At 38.9% G+C, this 24,197-nt stretch overlaps 1 protein-coding gene across 9 annotated transcripts in view; it reads left to right on the top strand.

Annotated features, from left to right (window-relative positions):
- The window catches only part of EYA4 (EYA transcriptional coactivator and phosphatase 4), a 275,438-nt gene that overhangs the window by 91,460 nt on the left and 159,781 nt on the right, over nt 1-24,197 (top strand). The gene's annotated exons all lie outside the window — the stretch shown is intronic.

The raw sequence follows: 24,197 nt of genomic DNA on the forward strand, positions 1-24,197 counted from the left end.
TTCCAGGTGCTGTTCCTGGTTAAAAAGAAAATAACAGATTGTGTTCTGGCCCTCGTATTGCTTACAGTCATGTTGGTCAGAGAGGAATAAAGCAGGTAACCATGCAAATAAATCTAGAATCTGTCTTAAGTGCTTGCAAAGTCAAGTAAGTAGTTAAAAGGGTTACATTATAGGCACTTGTAGGCTAAGTTAAGGGTTTTTTTCCCCCTTTATCCCAAGAGCATTGGGAAACCCTTAAATGTTAAAATGTGTGTGCAATTGTGTGTGTGTGTGTGTGTGTGTGTGTGTGTGTGTGTGTGTGAGGGAGAGAGAGAGAGAGAGAGAGAGAGAGAGAGAGGAGAGAGAGAAGGTTGAGAAGATAATGCTTTTAGAGAAAATGTCTTTGAGCACACTGTAGAGCATGAGTCAGAGGCATTAGTAAAGGGTACTGAGATTGTGATCTATTGTAACCCAAATTGAAGACATTAAAACCCACTAATGCATTCATAGTGATGCTTGAGGGTAGGGGTGGTGTGGAAAAAAGCTCTTCTTTACAGAAAAAAAAAGCCACCTATTTTAAAGAGAAGGAATGATAGAAAGTCACCATTTTTGTAATTCCCAATTTAATAAATGATTGGAGGATTGTTAACAGAAGCTAAACCCATGAATGCCTGTTGGGGAATAGTATATTCATATGGTACCAAAACATCACCAGGACATCACAAGACACGGAGTATTGATTACAGAAGAAAATTCTAACTTTCTAATGGAGGGTTACCACTCAAACCAAGGGATTAAACTTAGCTTCACTCATAGTGGGAGAGCCTGATACTGGAGACTTTGCATGTGATGAGATATGAAGTTCCCAGCCTCGCATATGAAGTATTTATGCAAAAGGGAAAAAAGTTGAACCTGACTATACTCCAGCCTCTAGATCTCACTCTGAGTTTGTGGAGAAGGTAAGCATGGAGGATCAGTTAAATGACGCCAGAAGGTGGGACATTCTACAAGGCTCCTGGCCTAGATGTTCTAGAAACTTGGTATCATGAATTAAAAAGGTGTTGTGGCTGTTTAATATTAAAATAGATTACTCTGGAAAACAGTATGGAGGTTCCTCAAAAAATTAAAAATACAACTACCCTACAAGCCAGCAATTGCACTACTAGGCATTTATCCAAGGGATACAGGTGTGCTGTTTTGAAGGAACACGTACACCCCCATGTTTATAGCAGCACTATCGACAATAGCCAAAGTATGGAAAGAGCCCACATGTCCATTGATGGGTGAATGGATAAAGACGTAATATATATATATATATGTGTGTGTGTGTGTGTATACATATATATATATATGTATACACACACACACATATATATGTGTATACATATATATATATATATATATATATATTCACACACACACACACACACACACACACACACACACATACACAATGGAGTATTACTCGGCAATCAAAAAGAATGAAATCTTGCCATTTGCAACTACATGGATGGAACTGGAGGGTATTATGCTAAGTGAAATTAGTCAGAGAAAGACAAAAATCATATGACTTCACTCATTTGAGGACTTTAAGAGACAAAACAGATGAACATAAGGGAAGGGAAACAAAAATAATATCAAAACAGGGAGGGGGAAAAAACAGAAGAGACTCATAAATATGGAGAACAAACTGAGGGTTGCTAGAGGGGATGTGTAGGGGGGATGGGCTAAATGGGTAAGGGGCACTAAGGAATCTACTCCTGAAATCATTGTTGCACTATATGCTAAATCATTTGGATGTAAATTAAAAAAAAATAAAAGATAAAATTAAAAATAAATAAAATAGATTAAAGAGATTTGTAAAAATCTTCACTGTATTGGTTAAAAACAAAACTATTTAAAAAAAAGACTTTCTTCGGACGACTGTATATATTAGAGGATTTTGTGGTATTGTTAATTCCACAAATGATAATGAATGTCTTCTTAGGAAATGACATGCTTAAGGGTGAAATGTCAACCTACTTCCAAATGATTGAAAAGAAATTGTAACTACAACACAGATCGAAATAAAGATGAGTAAACATGAAAAAAATTGTAAGAATTATGGAACCTAAGAGGAGAACATCTAAGTGTTCGTTGCACTCTTCTTTCATTTTTTTTTTGTCTGTATAAAATGTTTATAATGAAAATTTGGAGGGCGAGAGTGGATGGACAGCAAGCTGGGTAGTTACTTGACCCAGTCCATGCATCTGGTTACAGGGGTTTCTGGTACTTGACACATTACAGCTGGTGAGGTGATCCTTTACCAGCCTAACATCTGCACCCCAAATCTGCCAAGTGTTCCAGGGTTCGAACACCTGGAGTGTAATTACATCGGGAGTCTAAGTGTGTATTTTGTGGTTATGAGTCTCAAACTCCGTTTGCCTCCACTGAGAGTGTGGAATTTAGGATTGACTTGTGCCTGCGGCAAATAGAATGTGCTTGACTTAACGCAGGCAAAATGGTTGTGGAATACTGATCGGGAGGCTTCTGCAGTATTGCGGGTAGTGGACGATATGATCGCTTTGTACCAGCATGGTGGCGATGAGAGAGAGAAGTATAAGACGTCAAAAAAAAAAAAAAAAAAAAGATAAATTTTAGAAGGTAAAGAAATGACTACATTTAATGTTATATTGTTACTGAAGAGTAAGGCAGAGGGGTATGATGGACAGCTTGTAAGTGTCTGCCTCGTATCACTGGAAGAATGTTGGGGTCAGCCATTGAGGGTCATAACACTGAAGGTTGGGCAAGTTTGGAAAGAGAGATCTAAGAATTGATTTTAGACATACTGGGCTGGAGATATTTTGAGGAATTCAGGTGGAAGTGTACCATTTGATTATATTGGGTAGTTAAATCTAGTTTAGCTATAAAACAGACCTTTAGAAAGTATTGTAGTGCATTCTTTTTGCACAAACTAGCGTTAATTTGGTATGTTTCCCTAATTACTCTCACTTGAAATGGTTTCCAGACAGTTAAATAATGAGTTCTGTCTAATTTTGAACTTTTTATTCTCTATGAAGCTGTGCTATGTAAAAATATTATGTAAGTTTTGTTTTCAGAATTTCCCCCAATATAAAATGTAATGTTAATTCTCTGTAAGGATTAGAAAAAGCCATATAACTACTCTGAGAGCTTACTCCGTGGGCTATCTAATCATGGCCAAAAAAAAAAAAAAAAAATTAACAAAATATTACTACTACGAGTAATAGATGCTCATTTTATTTATTTTTTATTTATTTTTTAAAGTTTATTTATTTATTTTGAGAGAGAGAGAGAGAGAGAGCACACATGTGAGTGAGCTGAGAAGGAGCAGAGGCGACACTCCCAAGCAGGCTGCACACGTCAGCACAGAGCCTGACGTGGGGCTCGATCTCACGAACCGGGAGATCATGACCTGAGCCAAAATCAAGAGCCATACACTTAACCAACCGAGCCATCCAGGTGCTCATTTTAGAAACATTAGAAAAATTCTGTGAAAAAAAGCCATTGGTAATTTCACCAGCATTGCTATTGGGAATTTATGCTAACTTTGAGCTCAGATTATGTATATGCCTCGTACGTAGTGTGTGAATATACTACTTTTGTACTACCTGTATACATTTTGCCATAATTATTTAGCAAGAGGTAACTGGATAGTTTGTTTCATTTCACCTGACTGTGCATTGCTATTCCAGGGTGGCTCTTTTAGGAAGGTCTCTACTTTACTTACATTGACAGCAATTCATAAAAAGTAAGTCTTTATTTTTGCCTGTAGAAGTCAGATATCGTGACCATTTGGTTTCTATTACATCTGTATCTTTAAACAGCTGATTCACTTAAGACCATAGCCCCTGATACATCACTGATTGTGTTGTTCTTTTACTCACTGCCACATTTGTGCCTGAAAATAATTTCTTAGGAAACATTACAGCAGTCACACTTGCAGCATTTAACTTAAATACGGCATGGTAATTCTAGAAGAGGTGACAATTTTAGTTCTTGCTAAAACTACACACCGTTGTCTGTGCATATACACGTGTGTACACATACACACACACATACACACACACATAATAAAATTTAGAAAATGATCGCCAATTACTTGTCTTTCTTTTGTCATCTCAGAAACAGAATTATGTTAGGTACTGGTCTTTTCTATGCATCGGTTGTCATAGTCTTTTTGATCCTATCAGAAGACCTTATTAGGTGCTGAAATCAATGTTGGGAGTGCAGGATGTGGTGAGGAAAACATTGTGCTGGGTATCAGGAGACCAGGTTCTTTGCAAACTGGGCCACAGACCTGTCCTATGTCTTTGCACAAGCCATCATGGATGAAATTGTCACTTGGTGAGAGTTCGTATCGTCTGTCAAGGCAACTGGCTCTGTGGCCGGGAAAAGGGACTTCCTTTTGGGCTTCTGCTAAAGCAGCACAAGGTAGTGAGGTCCATCCCCTGAGATCTAGCTCGTTTTCTTCTAGGCCTCCGAAGAAGACAAGGTTAGACACAAAGTCCGAATTGCTGGTGGGTTGAGTGGAGCTATAGCTTCTGAGTATCCAAGCAGCTGCTGTAAACACCAGTGTGTTTTACTCTGTGCCTTTAGAGACCAGTAGGTGTATGATACTGCAGTTAGGTCAGACTGGTTTAAATGGCCAGAGGTGCTACGGAGCCACCAGTGGAAGAATATCAGATTTGTTTGTGTTTAGAATTGGGGGAATATGATCATGTGTGTCTGCAAAGCAGAGCTCGTCCCTGGAGAGCAAATGGAAACATGCAAAAGAAATGAGGGGAAAAAAGTCATTTTTGCTTATTGGTAACATTATCCTCTGAAAGGATGATCATGGATTCCTGGCTTCCTGATGAAACGAACAAGCAGAAGGGGCCTGTAGCTTATAGTAAGGGCAGAATGTTCAGGGGAAATGTGGTTTTTGAAGTGATAAAAAGAGAAGAGCTTGTATTTAGAGATGGTCTACAAAGAGTTTAAGCTTTGGTGGGTTGATTAATAACAAGCATGATAAGATCCAGGTAGGTTTTTATAAGTAGCTCAAGTGGAGAGGAACTCGGGAGGTCATTGACTTGGAGGCACTGAAGGACTGTGCTTCCAGAAGACAGAAAAGGTTAGTAACATGACATCCAATTATCAGGGATGATGGCCAAGGAAGGATTACAGAGGTGTGTAAAATAATAGTTGCTGAAACCAGTGAGCAAGTTTGGAAGATAGACCATGGGATTGGTAAAATTCAGCTGCCAGCATGGTTAGAGGTTGGCATAAAGTGGTGGGAAAACTTAAAGGAGAAGGGAATGTTGGGGCGCCACCTGGGTGGCTCAGTCAGTTAAGCGTCCAGCTTCGGCTCAGGTCATGGTCTCACCGTTTGTGGGTTTGAGCCCCACGTCAGGCTCTGTGCTGACAGGTGGAGCATGGAACCTGCTTCAGATTCTGTGTCTCCCCCTCTCTCTGCCCCTCCCCTGCTCACACTTGCCTCTCACTCTCTCTTTCTCTCCCTGTCTTTCTCAAAAGTAAATAAACATTAAAAATCTTTTTTAATAACAGTAGAGAAAGGAATGTTAAATCACAGTTTCAGAATTTGTCATATCCGTTGCAGTGGGTTAAAAAAATTGTCACCAATGTTAAGAGTATACGTAGGCTTCGTGTGTTAAAGTGTGGGCCGAGGTTCATTCCACACCCTTTATGTTTACGAGAGGGATTGTGGTTCCAGACACGGACGGAATTTAAAAGCAAAACAGCAGTTTGTATAATCTCATGTCCTGTTCTTCGCCAAATTGGGTTTGGACCATTCCTCTGGATATGAGAATGGTTCTCCTCTTACCTTTACCTTTAAAACATACACATTTTTCACTCGGGACTTGTGCCATTTGAAAGGGCATGGGTCTTTTTGGCCTAGAGTGCCTTCAGACTCATCCCTAATTCTTCTGTTCACATTTCCGTAATATAGGTCCTTCAGGTAGCCTAGACCTCTGTTCAGTGTGTTTGTCTAATGCCTCATTTGGCAGAATTTTCCATTGAAGACTTTCTGCTAAAATGTGTGTTCAGGGTGCTCAAATCCAGATAAATGGCCAAAGTCTATACAACAGCAAGTAGCAATGTAGGGGGAAACCACACTTTGTCATTGTCTAAGGTTTTGGTTCCCTAATAAGTAACTGCCATTTAAAATCCAGTCTGTCAGCAAATCGTGTTGGCCAAATCTTCAAAATACGTCCACATTTGAACCAGTCCTCACTACGTCCCTTAATTTCACGCTGATTAGGGGCACAGGCTTGAAGAAATCTTCCTTTGTGTTCACTTGCTTCGCTACATTTCTTTCTTCACAAGGCAGCCAGAGCAATTTTTTGAAAACTTACCTGAGTCATGACACTCCTCTGTTCCAACCTTCCAGTGATTTCCTGTGTGACTTACAGTGAAACTCATCTTTATTGGCCCACAGGGCTCAATGTCATATGTCTCACCACCCCTGTGGACCTCAGCTTTGAATGTTTTCCTCTCTCTCACTCACTCTCTCTTCTGCAGTTCCTCGGCCTCCTTGCTGTTGTTATACATGCAAAGCACAGTTCTACGTTGGGACTCATTCGCATCCATTTCTTAGAAGGTTTGTCTACTTAGACTTCCTTCTCTGTTGTCTGTAGGTCTCTGTACAAGTATCATTTTATCCATCCACACCAATCCTCTCTACTCTCTTTTTCTTTTTCTTTTTCTTTTTTTTAACATTTATTTATTTTTGAGACAGAGAGAGACACAGCATGAACGGGGGAGGGGCAGAGAGAGAGGGAGACACAGAATCGGAAGCAGGCTCCAGGCTCCGAGCCATCAGCCCAGAGCCCGACACGGGGCTCGAACTCACGGACCGCGAGATCGTGACCTGAGCTGAAGTCGGACGCCCAACCGACTGAGCCACCCAGGCGCCCCACTACTCTCTTTTTCAACTACATTTTCTCATAGACCTTATCACCATCTGGTGTAACATAGAGTTCACGTGTTTAATTCCTTGTTTGTTCAATTCCACTAGAACGCAAACATCAAAAACAGTTATTTTTGTCTGTTTCACTTAAGCTTTATCTCTAAATGCCTACAAAGTACTTGGACCATGGTAGGTATCCACTCAGTGCTAGTTGAATGAGTTAAGTGGTTGGATGGACATGTGGATGAGTTTAGCCTATGTGGTAATTTAAATTATAAAGCTAGGATTGACACTCGGGCCACATTTTGGTCAAAGTCATTCTTCTTTCTGTATTACCGTGTGAACTAATCTGGATCCCTTCTGGAGAGACATGGACAGACATTAACAGTGGAGCCCTTTGTAGAGTCGGGTATAATGTTAAACTTTAAATCCCAGCTGCGTTTAGCTTTATGAACTTACAAATAAAAACAGTGTAATAAATTCTAGTTTGGAAGTGTAGCATCGAGCAGAATTTAGAGAATTCTTTCCTGTCATTGAAACAAAGGACTTTTGCAATAGTTGAATAAAAAAAAAATGACTCACAAATGACTAGCTAAGGGACAGAAGGATTTCTAGATAAGCAAGACAAAAAGAAAATTCCAGTTTCTCACCAACTATGTAGCTAATGGGGATGGTGGCTTTAAGCCAACTACCACTTAAGGAGAAAAAAAAAAAAAAGCTTGCCATTCAACAAGTGAATCGTTGGTGTGGAATGGATAGCATCGACTGAAATTTGATTTTCAGCCGTCTCTGCAAGTGACTGAATACACTTTTTCAACCTGTTTACTTTTGTAACATACCTCCTAGTCAAGCTCCGGGTTAATGATATGAGAGCATGTGGTCTCATGCTACTGAATTTTCTCAAAAATATCTTGAGGGGTTATTTGAAACATCCTGGGACCCAAAATGGGCTGACTGACCAGGGGCATAAACTCACAATGGTCAGGGCTTAGGGACAACTTACTGACTGTAGGACTATGAGCTCCAAATCCAGATCATAAAATCTCAACAAATGAGCTGAAATTGAGACTAGCCTAGATTGGAACCAACAGCTGTGAATTTTTTCTGTGCCAGGGTAGAGTCAGGTGGGTGGTACCATGAAGCCATTTTGGATCTGGGCTGATGTAAATCAAAGGATGAGTTCTAGCCAATTGATGAGGAAGGTATGTAGGCAGTTCCAGTCCCCAGAAGGGCTTCATGAAGCCTGGACACATTTTCAGTGTCCAGTCAAATGGGCTGAAATGTAAGACACTTGTATGGACCCATCTGCGAGAAGAGAGATAAATAGAGGTCAGCAGGCAAATCAAGGGGCAGGGAATAACGTTTATCGCATGCATTTGAATTTAGGTCCTTTATTACCCAAGATTATCTGATAACAGGGTACATTGCTGCTGTCTATTTTAAGACACGCATGTAACACCTGTGGTTTCTAATATCTTTCTGAACTTGACTTAAGTCATTTGTTGAATTTATCCTTCTGACTATAATTCCTTGGCATTTTTTATATCTGGGTCTGGCTAGGGTAAACAGGTGTTGACAAGAGAACTTGGAATTTCTTAAATCTTTATTCAGTATATCTGAATCATCAAGGAGGTTTTGACACAAACAGCACTGATTTTATGGCAAAAATTCTCTTACATTTCAGTGCTGGTGTATCTGTAATATGGTACAGACTTGTTTCCTAGCTGTGTATTGTACTGAGAGTTCTATATTCTGAACATTTTATCTGTATTGGGCTTATTGATCTTTATGATTTTGGTAGAATGAATTTGTCATTTGTAAGTTATAAAGGAATGAACAGTTGCCATAAATAATGACAGTTAACAGATCATTGGCTATTTTGAGTTACTTGACCTGTTGGTTTTAGAAGTTTCTTCTCAGAGGGGAAGAGTGAATTGATCTTCTTTGAAATGTTTCATGGACTGTTCTAGATTACGTGCAGATACCCTGGGGAATGAAGGAGTGGGCCACTTTAAGAAGAGCTTGACCTTAGGCTCACCTAACAAAAGCTCAATTGTGAAGAGATCCATCAGAACAAAATTATACACATTAGCAGATATACTTCTTACATGTGACTCCTTAGCTGAATTTACTGGGATGGGTCTGTGACCTGTCTTTTACTTTAGATCTGGTAGTGGTTTTCCTTTCCTACTTACTTGTATATTCTTTTACTCTGTCCCAGCTCTGCCCTCCTTGAGTCTCAGCCCTCTTCCTCCATTTTGGTTTCCTTGGATAGACGTTGATCCTACACAGGGACTCAGTTTCAGCAGGTGTTCTAGGTCAGTATTGGTCTCATTCCTTAGCAACTAGTCCCACCCTAGCCCAATAGTCCCTCCACCTCACCATACAGACATTGGTTAATTGTATTTTGATGCCCTTGCTTTATAGACTTCACAAAGACTGATGATAAATAACACACCATTTTACCATTTACAAAGTGTTTGTATATTTATTTTCTTATTTGAGATAGTGGTTGCTATTTCAAAATAAAAAAGGAAAAACTATACTTTTCATAAATACTTATACATATTTACATATAAGTAAAAAAGTGTCCACATGTTATAAATATTTTCTTTTTACAGGGTAGGAAATCAAATATATATGGACTTTTTCTTATATGTACAAGTCTCATTTTCTTATCAGAAAAATATTGTCCCCAAAGTCTTACAATTTGAAAGCCATTTTTAAACAATTAATACTCACTATTAAAGAATCACTACTTTGACCTTGTCAAACTCTGATATAAAAGTGATCTCTGTTTCTTGAGAAAAGAAAGCAGGAGATTCTTCATTCAGTTAGGGGTACAGATAAAGGTAGCAAACGAGAGCATTATAGAACAGATAGGCATATATTGACACTGACTAAATGCTAGGCACAGTTATATATGCCAAGGGCATTGGGCTGGAAGTCAGGAGACCCAGGCCCATGATTACATGACCTATCTGACTTCTGTCACGTCTTTGGTTTACTCCAAACTGGAGTAGATCTAGGACCCTGTAATTTCAGGTATACATAGCAAGGAATGCCCATGCACCTTTTCCTCTTGAAAAGATTTCTGATATATACTTGTTTATTTTTGTAAAATACAGTTTTAAAATTAAGAGTTTAAAGCTATGTTGCAGTTTCTTTGAAGAGTTTGCTTTTGCTTGTGACGGTTTGAACTTGTTATTTCAGTCTTTTCTGACTGGTCAAGATTTCAGGTTAGTTTTACAGTCTGTTTGATTTGGTTCCATTTATACATCAACATGATTAATTTTAGGTAGTAAATCAATTTAGGGAAAAAAACTGCTTTAGACAGAATTGGTCTTTAAAGCAGATGGCATTTGCTGAACATTGTATATTGTTTATGTGTTATACATTTATAAATTATATAAATGAAACACTTCAGTATAGTATTATATAAAAAATGTGCATTTATACATAACCCAAATTGTGGATTTTTAAAATGTATTTTAATTTGTTTTTTAATTTACATCCAAGTCAGTTAGCATATAGTACACTAATGATTTCAGCAGTAGATTCCAGTGGTCTGTCCCCTGTGTGTAACATCCAGTGCTCATCCCAACAAGTATCTTCCTTAATGCCCTTTACCCATTTAGCCCATCCCCCCACCCTCAACCCCTCCAGCAACCCTCAGTTTGTTCTCTGTATTTAAGAGTCTGTTATGTTTTGCCCCCCTCCTTGTCTTTATATTATTTTTGCTTCCCTTCCCTTATGTTCATCTGTTTTGTATCTTAAATTCCTCATATGAGTGAAGTCATATGATATCTGCCTTTCTCTGGCTGACTAACTTTGCTTAGCACGATACACTCTAGTTCCATCCACGTAGCTGCAAATGGCAAGATTTCATTCTTTTTGATTGCCTAGTAATACTCCATTGTGCATATATACCACTTCTTCTTTATCCTCATCCATCGATAGACATTTGGGCTCTTTCCATACTTTGGCTCTTGTCGATAGTGCTGCTATAAACATGGGGGTGCATGTGTCCCTTTGAAACAGCACACCTGTATCCCTTGGATAAATACCTAGTAGTGCAATTGCTGGGTAGTAGGGTAGTTCTATTTTTAATTTTCTGAGGAACCTCCATTACTGTTTTCCAGAGTGGCTGCACCAGTTTGCATTCCCACCAGCAGTGCAAAAGAGATCCTCTTTCTCCGCACCCTCGCCAACATCTGTTGTTGCCCGAGTTGCTAGTTTTAGCTATTCTGACAGGTGTGAGGTGGTATCTCATTGTGGTTTTGATTTGTATTTCCCTGATGATGAGTGATGTTGAGCATTTTTTCATGTGTCTGTTAGCCAACTGGATGTCTTCTTTGGAAAAGTGTCCATTCATGTCTTTTGCCCATTTCTTCCCTGGATTACCAAATTGTGGATTTTTATAAATATTTTTTTAAATCAGATCAAAGCTGCAACTCTTCTTTCACTCATGTGTTTTCAGCTGTTTTGAATTAGAAATGTTTTTAATGCTTATTTATTTTTGAGAGAGAGAGAGAGAGAGAGAGAGAGAGTGGGGGATGGGCAGAGAGAGAGGGAGACACAGAATCTGAAGCAGGCTCCAGGCTCTGAGCTGTCATCACAGAACCTGATGCGGGGCTTGAACTCACAAACTGTGAGATCATGATCTGAGCCGAAGTCAGATGCTTAACTGACTGAGCCACCCAGTCACCCCACTTTCAGCTGTTTTGTAACAACATGAATGATATGAAACTTTTATCGCATTTATGTAATATTACACCATATGTCAATATCTTCGGCACTGAGAAACTTCTTGTCTTATCTCCTAAAAATACTACTAATTACTTGTGTTTTTCTCTTCTCCATTTAATCTGGTTAAATAGATGGCTTCCAGTTTGGAAATAAGTAGCCTCACTTCTGGAAAAAAGACTGGATATTCTCCAAGTTTCATTAATCAAGTAAAATTGTTAGCTATTGACATGCTGCTTTCATAACTATGTGACTATATGCAAGTGCAATCTTATCTGGCTTTTAAAAAGGAATCATAGGTTTAACAGTTTATAAGAAAAATGTGTAAAGTTACTCTGTGGAAGAAAGAAAATCATTAAGCATGATTTTTCCCTGTAGTTTGCTAATTAGGTATTGCAGCTCTTTCGTGGAAAAGAAGAGGCAAAAAGGAGCTGTGGACTTTGCCACTTCAGTCTTATGAAAAGTTACATTTTGTAGCATGGATTATTTGGCCAATCTCTTTTACCAAACTAAACTTTCCCACAGTCTTTGAAGGAATATGGTTCCTAGATATGATGTATATGATGCATCTTTGCATAGACACACAGATGGAATCAAAGATTTACTAAAGTATTTTGAATTAAAGATGTAATTCCAAAACCTGCATACTCAACTTTTAACTTCTAAAGATATGTTGCCGACTTTGTTGATTATGAGTCTTGTTATCCATTAATGACAGTTTTCGGAGCAAACCCAGCAAGTTTCTCTGTTCTGATGATAGCAATATGTGGAGTAAGATTATACAAATGCCTTAAAATTTTTATATTATTCATGTTTTTATGAAACAACTGAAAATGGAATGCAAACAGCATATGTAAAGAGATTACTGACTGGGCATTTCTATCTAATCATATGCTTTAGTAATAAGTGACAGTGGACACGTTTTCAAATCACATTTTAGATGTAGCTTTAAAAGTTAAAAAGTGAGAATAATAGTACCTAAAATGTGAATTTGTCTAGTTCAATTATAAGGAAAGTGATTCTGGGAGCCCGTAGGTGGCTCAGTCAGTCAGTTGAGCATCCACCTCTTGATTTTGGCTCAGATCATGATCTCAGGGTCGTGGGATTGAGCCCCGTGATGGGCTCCTCACCGAGTGTGGGGCCTGCTTAAGATTCTCTCTCTCTCTGCTCCCTCGCCTGCTCATGTGCTCTTTCTCTCTAAAATAATAAAAAAGAAAAGTGATTCTGTAATAAAAAGTCTATCACCGTATTGTCCCTCAATTTTCAAGACGTTCTGAAACCTATTTTACTATTTATTTTTTTACAGTATATAATGCTGAAGAGAAGATAAGCACATCTTTAGAGAAAGAGTGTGTCTAATTCAGTGTTGTTCCAACCCGGGTTACCTAGAATGAAAGATTTGGGTAGTATACAGACCCACAAAGAGTTTGGGGGTATAGATTGCCTTGTTGGCAGATGCTTCCCTTGCTCCCTCCTTTCTCTTTTCTTTAAAAATTTTTTTAATGTTTGTTTATTTTTGAGAGAGAGAGAGAGAAAGTCTCGAGAGAAAGACAGATCACAAGCGGGGAATAGCAGAGAGAGAGAGAACAGACACAGAGTGAGAGACAGAATCCAAAGCAGTCTCTAGGCTCTGAGCTGTCAGCATAGGGCCCAACGTGGGGCTCGAACTCAAGAGCAGAGCTTGAGATTATGACCTGAGCCGAAGCTGAATGCTTAACTGACTGAGCCACCCAGGCGCCCCCCCCCGCCCACCACCGCTCCCTTCTTTTTCTTTTTCTTGAGTGCACTTGCCGAAGCCTGTATGTGGGAGACTATATCAGGCTTAGTAATTTGGAGAGGAAACTGCTCTAGGAAAATGATTGCTTGATATGATTTGTTCATCCGTTTGTCTTCTGAGCTCTCTAGGTTATGTCTCCAGTGTGCTCCAGAGGTATGAAGTTTATTTATTTTTTTATTATAGGTTTACACAGTTTTAATTTGGGTCAGACTTCATGCTGAAATTTAATACAGATTACCCCCAAAGGATAGGTACATAATCTTTCTTGACATATACTTAGAGAATGTATAGTTTGGGCTTGAAAAAGGAGTACAAATGAATAATTAGAATTAGTATTAGATGAAGTCTTCCTCACATCAATTAAAATTGATAAAACTTGAAAAATCTCATGGTTAGAAACCTCGTGGACTCAAAATTATAGCCCTGGGATATTCTAGAATTACCTCTTTGCTGCTTATTTGTACAGTTCCTTAACTATCCTTTTCTCAGAATAACAGCTAATATTTATTGGGTGATTCCTATGTCACCAGAAACTACATCCTTCTCCTAACTGATTTTATTCTATTTCTAACTGCTTGATCTGGCAGGCATGTCCATTTTTCAGTGACAGGGCAGTGGTTTGCCCTCGGTCACATAGCTCGAGAGTGGCCACGTGCAGATTTTCATCTTTTCAAGCCAACCCCAGGCTCTGAGTTTTAACCCCATACCATATTTGGCCCAGGCCATGAGCTACACATGATGCAGAAGGACTTCTCCTGTTTCTACAACTGTGTATCTTACAGGAATAAAAGCATTGTTTTGGTGATGAGGTGTGGTCAAAATACATTTACAAAGTCTTTGGTGATATGGTGTTTTGACGGTAAAGATCCAAACCTTCCCCTAAGGAACTCATGGTTACTACGGATACACAGTTCAACAAATAATCACAGTGGGTTACACGAGTCAAAGAAGAAAGTGGCCAGTCTGCCATCAGGAAGGCTCTGGAGAAGCCCAGACACTTGAGATCAAGTGGGTACAAGATACTCCATTCCTTTGACCTTTTCCTGGCAACGCTCTCGAGCGTTTGATGATATCCTTCCCATATCTTGATTCACATGAATCTCTGATTATTGTATTCATCCCAAACTGGACATTTCTATTCGCTTTCGTTGTAGTTGGTTTTCATACGCTTTTCAGTTTCTCTTTATGAGTATTTAAAATGTGTGTTTTACTTTATAAGGTTTCTGCGGAAAGATAGTAATTATTTGATTTTTGTCTTTTCTTTTTTTTTTTTTTTTCCCGCAACATCGTGTTTAACTCTTTCCCTTTCTAAAGGGAATAAAGCGTGTAAATTATATACTTAAAATTGAGAATCACGGGGGCACCTGGGTGGCTCAGTTGGTTGAGCGTCCTGACTCTTGATTTCGGCTCAGGTCATGATTCCAGGGTTGTGGTACCAACCCCCGCTCTGGGCTCTGCTCTGAGCATGGGGTCTGCTTGAGATCCTCCCTCTTTCTCTTTGTGTAACAAACAAACAAACAAACAAACAAACAAACAATGGTAGTGCCATGTGAAGTGGTGATGATGCACATCTGCCCCTAGTCCCTATTTTGTACCTGTCATATCTAATAGTAAATACTAAAAAGGGCAAAGCAGCTGCATAGGGTCTAGAAATAATCATCGCTGGCCCATATCATGAATTACTCTCCACCAAACCTCGTTGTCAGCATTTCTCATAGATTATCTTATTTAATGCCCACAACTCTATACATGGGTAACAATTGCCATGCTCATTGTAGAGATGATGACACCGAGACACGGAGTTAAATAACTTGTCCAAGGTCACGTGTCTACATAGTGAACTGCGGACATCTGATTCTAGAACCTGGTTGCTTCTTCCCTTGGGGCTTCTAGCCTTTGAGAGAAATCTGTAATCTGTGGACTGGTCATAACTTTGTCTTCATTCAGTAAATACTCAGTGTGTATTTGCCACTCCAGATTAGAGAATCCTTTTTCTGTATGGTGATGGTGTTTAATGTTGTCAAGAGAGGCAAAGTTCAGAGGAGCTCAGATGGTTAGGTGTGCCCTGTTCACGTCAGGGCTCTGCCATAACTAGTTGTGTGACTTTTGCGAAGTCACGTCATTCTCCAGCCCTCAGTTTCCTCACTTGGCAGATGGTATTTTCAGGGCCTTACACCTTGAATGATCAATGATACAAGGTTGTTGTAGTATCACTCTTGCTTATCCCTGATAAAAAGTATAAACTGAAGCCTTCAGACCTATGTCATGGGCGTTCTTCTCTCTCTCATCTTTTCACATTGGCTATTTCCGCCGTGGTCCTGTCAGGCCCTGTATTTTAAATACCATTTTATAATGAAGAGTCACACATTTATATCTCTAGCCTTCACCTTTCCCCAGCTCTGTAGACACCTAATCCATTAGCAATGCTGTTGTCTCTATCCTTAAAATATAGCCAGAATGTGATCAACTTCCATTATCCTTATTTCTGCAGCGCCTGGCGCAGAGGGCTTTACCTCCATCTGTATGATGAGTAGTAGCGTCTTTGTGAGTATTTTCAAACTGAAGTCAGATCGGGTCACTCCTCTACTTAAACCTTCCAGGGGCTGCCAGTCTTACTGAGCATCAAAGTCGCAGTCCTACGGTGGCCTGAAAGGCTCTACGCATTTGATCAGGCCCTTGGTTGCCACTTCGCGATTACCTCCTTCTTCTGTTTTCCTCAGTTCTCTACTGTGGCCAAATTTGCAGGCTGTGGTCTTTGAATACACCAGGACACCAGGGAGGTGAATACGCCGCCCTCAGGGCCTTTGCGCTTTACTCCCTGTCTAGATACTTACAAGTCAAATGTCTCCATGACTTACTTCCGTATCCTCTCTTAGGTCTTTACTAAAATATCTTTTGAATGAGGCTTCCCTGACAACCTGTTTCATAATTGCTTCTACTGCTCACACCCATCCCTTATTTGCTCTATCATGCTGATAGTAATGAATATCATCTAGCGTAGGAAATTTTTACTTTCACTGGTTACTTTTTTTCCTGTCCCCATCTTTAGTATGTAATGTTTATGAAAATGCAGAGTTTGTATGTTTTTATCTCAAGGTCACTTACCCATCACCTAGAAAGCTACTTGACATATATTACCCACTCAGTAAACATTTTTTGGGCGAACTTGTGTTTGGGTGAAGGAATGAATGAATGAATGAATGAGTGAATAAATGAATGAATGTGTCTAAATTTTACCAGGAGCGTGTATCTTCATTTGGAAATTATTACAAGGTAGTGTTAGTCTCTTATTCCAGTAGCTAGGACTTACGAGTGCATGCCAAAAAGAGGTGCCCAGGCAATAATGTAAGCATATTAATGCTTTGAGTGTAAAGCGGTCCAGAACTGTGGGGGCGACGTCCAACCAGAAGGTTGAGCCTTCATCTAGGGGCTCCACCTCATTGGTGTCATGGGCAAATGGCACATTCCCATTTGACTTAGAAGAAACAGCTGGAAATCCAATTTTTTGTGTGTGTGAGTTCTAGCAATTCGTAAAGTTTCACTACGAATTCAAAATTTTGTGCAGGTCAAACAAAACATATCTTCTAGCCGGATTCAACTTGAGGCTTGCCAATTTGAGAGCTCTGGTAAAAGCATAACTATCAGAGATCGACGTATTTTAGCAAGCCTTATCTGTATACTGTTATCAAGAAAGTTTCCAAAATAACTTGATGGAAAATAACTACTAGAATCATCGAATTATGTATTATCTTTTGAAGTGTTTCTGTTCCTTTTACCATTTCTGTTTATTGCTATTCAGGGAGACAGAGGCAGCATTTATGATATTGACAGTGCAATTAAACAGAGAAACCAACAAACAAAATTTATTGAGGCCCCATTATGTGCCACACACTGTTCTAGGTACTGGCATTACAGGGTTGAAGACAAGAAAGTACATCTTCAAATGAAATCTCCAATCCATTTCAAGGGAAGAGGGTGACAGTCATCAGATTAACTAATGAAAAAGCTACTTTGTCCATCGCCCTAAGTACTATAAAGATGTAAAACAAAATGTTCTGGTAGAGAATGCTGGGGTAGGAGTAGTGCCTAATTTACAGAGTAGTGAATGAAGGTGTCTTTGAGATGGTGACATTTGAGCAGAGACCAAGGAAAGGAACCATTCAAAAATCTGGGGCAGAGCTTCTAGACAATGGGATATAAATGAAGAAACTGGAAAGCAGAAAGGAGCTTCCTGGGCTTGGGGAGCAGCAAACAGGACTGACGGGCTGGAGGGTGGAGAGTAAAGGAGAAAGCTGAGCAGGGTGAAGTCAGGGAAGTGGGCAGAACATGTTCCTTATAATGAAGTTACAACAGTGACCTTAGATCCCAGACTGTACAGTTTATGTGAAGCGTAGTAAGGAGGAAGGCAAAGGATACGTTTACCGTATCATCTGCTTTGTATTTGAAGCAGAGACCTTCATATTTCTTTTAGTTCAGACTCAGAAATATTTTGCACAGCTACCCAATACACACACACACACACACACACACACACACACACACACACACACTAAGCTTGAAAATATACTTTACTGTGCACAGGGAACTCTGATATTTTCTTTTCTATTCCATTGCACAAAACAATCCTGGCTTCAATTTTATGACCCAGTAAAGTAAAAAATTGTATGACCCGTACCCTACAGTTTGAAGAACAGTATTTTGTTTTGTTCTGTTTTATTTTGTTTTGAACACAAGGTGTCTTTCCCTTTATTTAGGTCCTCTTTTTTTCAACAATGTTTTGTAATTTTCAGTGTACAAGTAGTGCACTTCTTTTGTTAAATGTATTCCTAAGTATATTATTCTTTTCTGATGCTTCTTTTTTTTTTTACTTTTTTAAATTTTTATTTAAGTTCCAGTTAGTTAATATACAATGCAATACTGGTTTCAGGATTAGAATTCAGTGATTCATCACTTATATATAACACCCAGTACTCATCAAACAAGTGCACCCCTTAATACCCATCACCTAACTCTTTTTTTGTTAGGTTTATTTATTTTGAGAGTGAGAGGGGGCATGGGCCAGGAGGGGGCAGAGAGAGAGCCCAAGAAGTTTCCACACACTGTCAGTGCAGAGCTTGATGTGGGGCTCGATCCCACAAACCGTGAGATCATGACCTGAGCTAAAATCTAGAGTCGGACACTTAACCAACTGAGCCACCCAGGCCCCCTTACTCTTCACCCATCTAACCCATCCCTCACCCCTCCCTCTGTCAACCCTCAATTCGTTCTTTATTGTTAAGAGTCTCTTATGGTTGTTTCCCTCTCTCTCTCTCTTTTTTTTCCCCTTCCCACATGTTCATCTGTTTTGTTACTTAAATTCCACACATGATGAAATCGTATGGTATTTGTCTTTTTCTGACTTAGTTTGCTTAGCATAATACACTCCAGTTGCATCTATGTCCTTGAAAGTGGCAAGATTTCATTCCTTTTGATGGCCAAGTAATATCCCATTGTATATAGATACCATATCTTCTTTATCCATTAATCAGTTGATGGACATTTGGGCTCTTTCCACAGTTTGGCTATTGTAAATAATGCTGCTCTAAACATCAGGGTGCATGTACCCCTTCAAATCTGTATTTTTGTGTCCTTTGACCAAATTCCTAGTATTGCAACTGCTGGATAGTAGGACAGTTCTATTTTTGTTTTTAATTTTAATGTTTATTTATTTTTGAGAGAGAGAGAGAGAGAGACAGAGCATGAGCAGGGGAGGGGCAGGCAGAGAGGGAGACACAGAATCCAAAGCAGGCTCCAGGCTCCGAGCTGTCAGCACAGAGCCCAATGTGGGGCTCGAACCCATAGACTGTGATATCATAAATGAAGCCTAAGTCACTGCTCAATGACTGAGCCGCCCAGGCGCCCCAGGGCAGTTCTATTTTTAACTTTTTGAGGAACCTGCAAACTGTTTTCCAGCATAAGAGGTGAAGAACAGTGTTTTAAAGCACTCTCACTGGTCTATAGGTGAATTGTGGTGGTTCAGAAATAGAAGGGAGAACATGGAGAAGGCTTCTGCAGCAGCAAAGAAGGTGAATTATACTGTCCTGGACTAAGATTGTCATTGTGCAGGTGAGAGAAGTGTAATGGAAACGGACTGAATCTGAAGGAGTTTTTGTTTTTGTTGTTGTTTTGTTTTTACTCAGATTTATCGAGATAGACGTTACCTACAATAAAGCGCACGTGTTTTAAATGTGATGTTCCGTGTCTTCTGACAAATGTCTACATCCATGTAACTGCCACCGTAATCAAGATGTGGAACATTCCTTTCACTCCATGAAGCCCCTCATTCCTCTTTGCAATTAGTAAATCCCCAAGTCCAGGCAACCATTGCTCTTTCTGTAACTATAGCTTAGTTGTACCTTTTCTAGAATTTCATCTGAATGCATTCAGACAGTGTGGTATCTTTTTTGTTTAGCTTCTTTCTCTTAGCATAATGCTTTGGAGCTTCACCAGATTTTTGTGGGCATCAGTAATTTGTTCTTTTCATTGCTGGCATAATATCCAGTTGGGTGGCTGTACCACATTGTTTACCCATTCAGCAGCTGGTGAACATTTAGGTTGTTTGCAGATGTGGGGGGCTATTATGGATAAGCTGTGAACATTCATACACAAGTCCTTGTGAGAATTTATGGTTTTATTTTTCTTGGGGAGTCAGGAGTAGAATTGTTAGGTCATGTGGTAAATGTCTATTTACGCTTAGAAGAATCTGCCGAACTCTTTTCCAAAATGGTTTTACCATTTGACATTCTTACCAACGGTGTCTAAGAGTTCCGAATGTTCCACATTCTCACCAACACGGGTAGTGTCTTTCAGACTTTAACTTTCCTGGTGGATGGGTAGTGACAACTCCTTGTATTTTTCACTAGCAATCTCATTAATGATGCTGAGCATCATTTCACATGGCATTGAACATTGTAGATCTTTTGCGTAGGTGTGTAATGTCTCTGGTCAGCTCCGTTGCCCATTTATTATTGGACTTCTTCTTTTTTGGGGTAGTAAGAGTTCTTTACTCGTTCTGGATGCACATCTTCCATCAGATGTAGATATTGGTCATATTTTCTCCCAGGGTGTCACTAAAGGTGCCATTTAAAGGGCACATATGCCTAAAATCTTATTTTCACCAAATTTGGCAAAGTTTTAACAATTTTATATAAATGCTTCCTCCCCCCACCTCAAATACATTATATATTTGATTGCTTAATATTGCCCCACAAGTCCCTGTGGCTCTGTCTCTTTTTTTAAATCTTTTGTTTTTCTTCCTGTGTTTAAGTTTGCTATGTCCCCGAGTTTGCCGATCCTTTCTATTTCAGTGCCAGATCTGTTGTTAATCTAATCTAGTGACTATTTTCATTTTAAATATCCTGGGTTTTTTTTAGCTTGGGAAGTTCTGTTTCATTATGTTTTACACATTTCATGTTGTTGTTATACTCATTTCTTTCATTTAAATCCTGAAACATATTTATGATAATGGTTTTACTATCACTGTCTCCAGATTATATGATCTCTGGTACTTCTGTCTATATTTCTAATGACTGATTTTTCTCCTGGTTAATTTTCTTTGCACGGCTGGTAACATTTTATGCAACCTGAACATAATGAATGTTAACCTTGTTGAGTATCTGGATTTTATTGTCTTGCTGTGTGGAGTGTTAAACCCTGTTTTCGAAAGCCATTATTAATTAGCTTCCAGATCAGCTTGAATTTTAGAGGTTGCTTTTAAGTGTTGTTAGGGTGAGTCCAGTGTAGCCCTTAATCTAGTGTTAGTTTTGCCTTACCATTAAGGCGTAAACATTCAGGGTTCAAGGTCTCAACACAATGTCCCAGACATTCACTGAGGTCTTTTCACTCCAGCTGGGTGGAATGCAAGTGTTTTCTAGTAAACTCTGCACAATGTTAAGATTAGAGCTCAGCAATTGGTCATTTTTCTTTTCACCTGTCGTGTGGAGTTTCAACCTTAAACATGTAAAATTTAGTTTTAGCAACTACAGGAAGAGGCCCCGTGCAGATATCTGGAGCTCTTTGTATACCTCTGTTATTCCAAGGACCCTGCCCCATGAATTTTAGGCTTCTTAACCTTCCAGAATTCTGATAGCTGGTTTCTTATCTAAGATATTCCCTCCCTGCCTCACAATTCGGAAAGTGATTCTAGACAGAAAACTGTTGCCATGGTAGTGCTCACTTTCTTTGTTTCCCTCCTTTCCTGGATGACTCTGCTGGCATTGTCTAATATCTAAAACCAACCATTTTATATATTTTTATCTGGATTTCTACTTGTTTTATTATGGGTGCGGTTGTGGGGAGAGTCTGATACAAGTTCTTTAACGTGGTCAGGAAGAGATGTTCATAAGAGGTATTTTTTTTAATAATATATTTTTTAAAATGCTTATTTATTTTGAGGGAGAGAGAGAGCATAACAAGCAGGGGAGGGGTGGCATGAGAGAGAGAGAGAGAGAGAGAGAGAGAATCCTAAGCAGGCTTTGTGCTGTCCTCACAGAGCCCGACGCGGGGCTCAGTCTCACAAACTGTGAGATGATGGCCTGAGTCAGTTTCAGGGTTGAGATTCGGACACTTAAGCAACTGAGCCACCCAGGTGCCCCTTAAGTAATATTTTCATAGGACATTTCAAACACATACAAAAGTAGAGAAAGGACCCTAATGAATTCTTACGCTCACCATCCATGTTAATAGTTAAAAGCAGAATACCAACTTTGTTCACCTGTACCTCCTGCCAGTCGCCTCACTCGTCGTAGTTATTTTTAAACCAATAGTGGAGAAGAATTTAAAGCAAGAAATGGCAAGACCTAACGCTGTGTTAAAGACAAAGATAACAAGAGAAAATAGTATTTATCAAATCCCTACTTTATTACTTAGTACTCATTCTTGAACTAAAGATCTATTTTTTTAATCTCAGAAATCTTACAGCCTAATCTTTTTGAAGGCTGCAAAATATCTTTTAATTAATAAACTTTACTTTTTAGAGTATCTGTAGTTAATTTTTGGAGTAGGTTCATGGCAAAACGGAATAGCACATTGAGTTCTCATATTCTCCCTAACCCTCCATGTACATAGCCTCTCACATTATCCACACCGCAGCGATACAGTTGGTAAAAAGTGACAAACTTACATTGACACATCTTTGTCCCCAAAAGCCAAATACTTTCTAAATGTACATTGGATTTGTGTCTATATTTTTGTTGCTAACAGGAATTGCAATTAGGCCAGTAGTTTCAATAGTTTATATACTTTAAGCATTGTTTTGTGTACAAAATGTGCTCTCATTTGGCTAAAATTTATTTAAAAAAAAACTCACAATTCAGTGGCTTCCATGGGAATTGATCCATTATTTCTTGCTCAAAAGGGAGTTTGTATTGAGATTTTTTTTTATTACGATGGATAGTCTGGAGTTGGAAAAGATCAGCAATGTAACAGTATAGAAATATTTTTAAATAATATACTTAGTATTAAATGAAGCTATGCAGTATGTTCATGTGTATTATTATTTGTAGAATTTATTTCACATATTTTACATAAATCGTTTAAAATACCACAGGTACACATAAAAGTGATATAACATAGATAATGTGAAAGATATCTTAAAAGGAATCCAGAAAAATTGCATAATGTCAATAGTTTTTCGGACAGAGTAGTGGGAATATTTTTTCTTTTAAAATTTCCTTTAATACTATTTCCTCAGTAACCAGAAATGAAGATAAATGGAAAAGGAAACATTTGGAGACCTATAATTAATGAACATAACCAGTTGACTTAATTTTCAAAACATGATGATAATGGGGCCAGAATTGCAGCTGCACCAAAAGGAGAAAGACAGAAAAATAAAGTTGAAGCCAAGTTTAATAAAAGGAAGAGCCTTGCAATACAGAATGAAAGTTGAGAGATCAATCACCCATAGCTAAACCAACAAATTTAATACTGCTAATGAAGCTCCACATGTCTTAGCGTAAAATATCACGGTTGGCAGTTGTGAAAAGTTGATAATCTTGCTGTCCCAACACCAAATATATTTTAGACATGTGTGTACAAGTTCAAATGATAATAAGTTCATAGTTTACTACCAATGAAAGCAAGTATGTATTACAATAAAAATCTCACTGTAGGTAGTATTTTCTCTACTTTGGATAAATTTCACCTGGATTTAAAAAAAAAATCATGACCATGTGTTGTGCCTGAGAATGTATTTCTGTAACAATGGGGACAGTTTTCCTGCATAATGTATGATGATGATAATGATGATGATGGTGATAATTGTTATCGAGTCTATTTCAAGTTTACATAAAATTGCTCAAATACCTGTTAATCGATATTCTGTTTCTAACATCTTGCCAGTGAACAGCGCTGGTGTGTGAAAATGCCTATGTTATGGGGGCGCCTGGGTGGCGCAGTCGGTTAAGCGTCCGACTTCAGCCAGGTCACGATCTCGCGGTCCGTGAGTTCGAGCCCCGCGTCAGGCTCTGGGCTGATGGCTCGGAGCCTGGAGCCTGTTTCCGATTCTGTGTCTCCCTCTCTCTCTGCCCCTCCCCCGTTCATGCTCTGTCTCTCTCTGTCCCAAAAATAAATAAAAAACGTTGAAAAAAAAAATTTTTTAAAAATAAAAAAAAAAAAAAGAAAATGCCTATGTTATGAAATTATAGTCCTTCGTTCTGTTAGGTAGTTAATGTTGAGTGAGTGAAGGTTCTCCACCCTTCCTTCCAAACCTTGCTCCTGGGTAAAAAA

Source organism: Panthera onca, chromosome B2 (assembly GCF_046562875.1).
Source record: "Panthera onca isolate mPanOnc1 chromosome B2, mPanOnc1 haplotype 2, whole genome shotgun sequence".
NCBI classification, from domain to species: Eukaryota; Metazoa; Chordata; class Mammalia; order Carnivora; family Felidae; genus Panthera; species Panthera onca.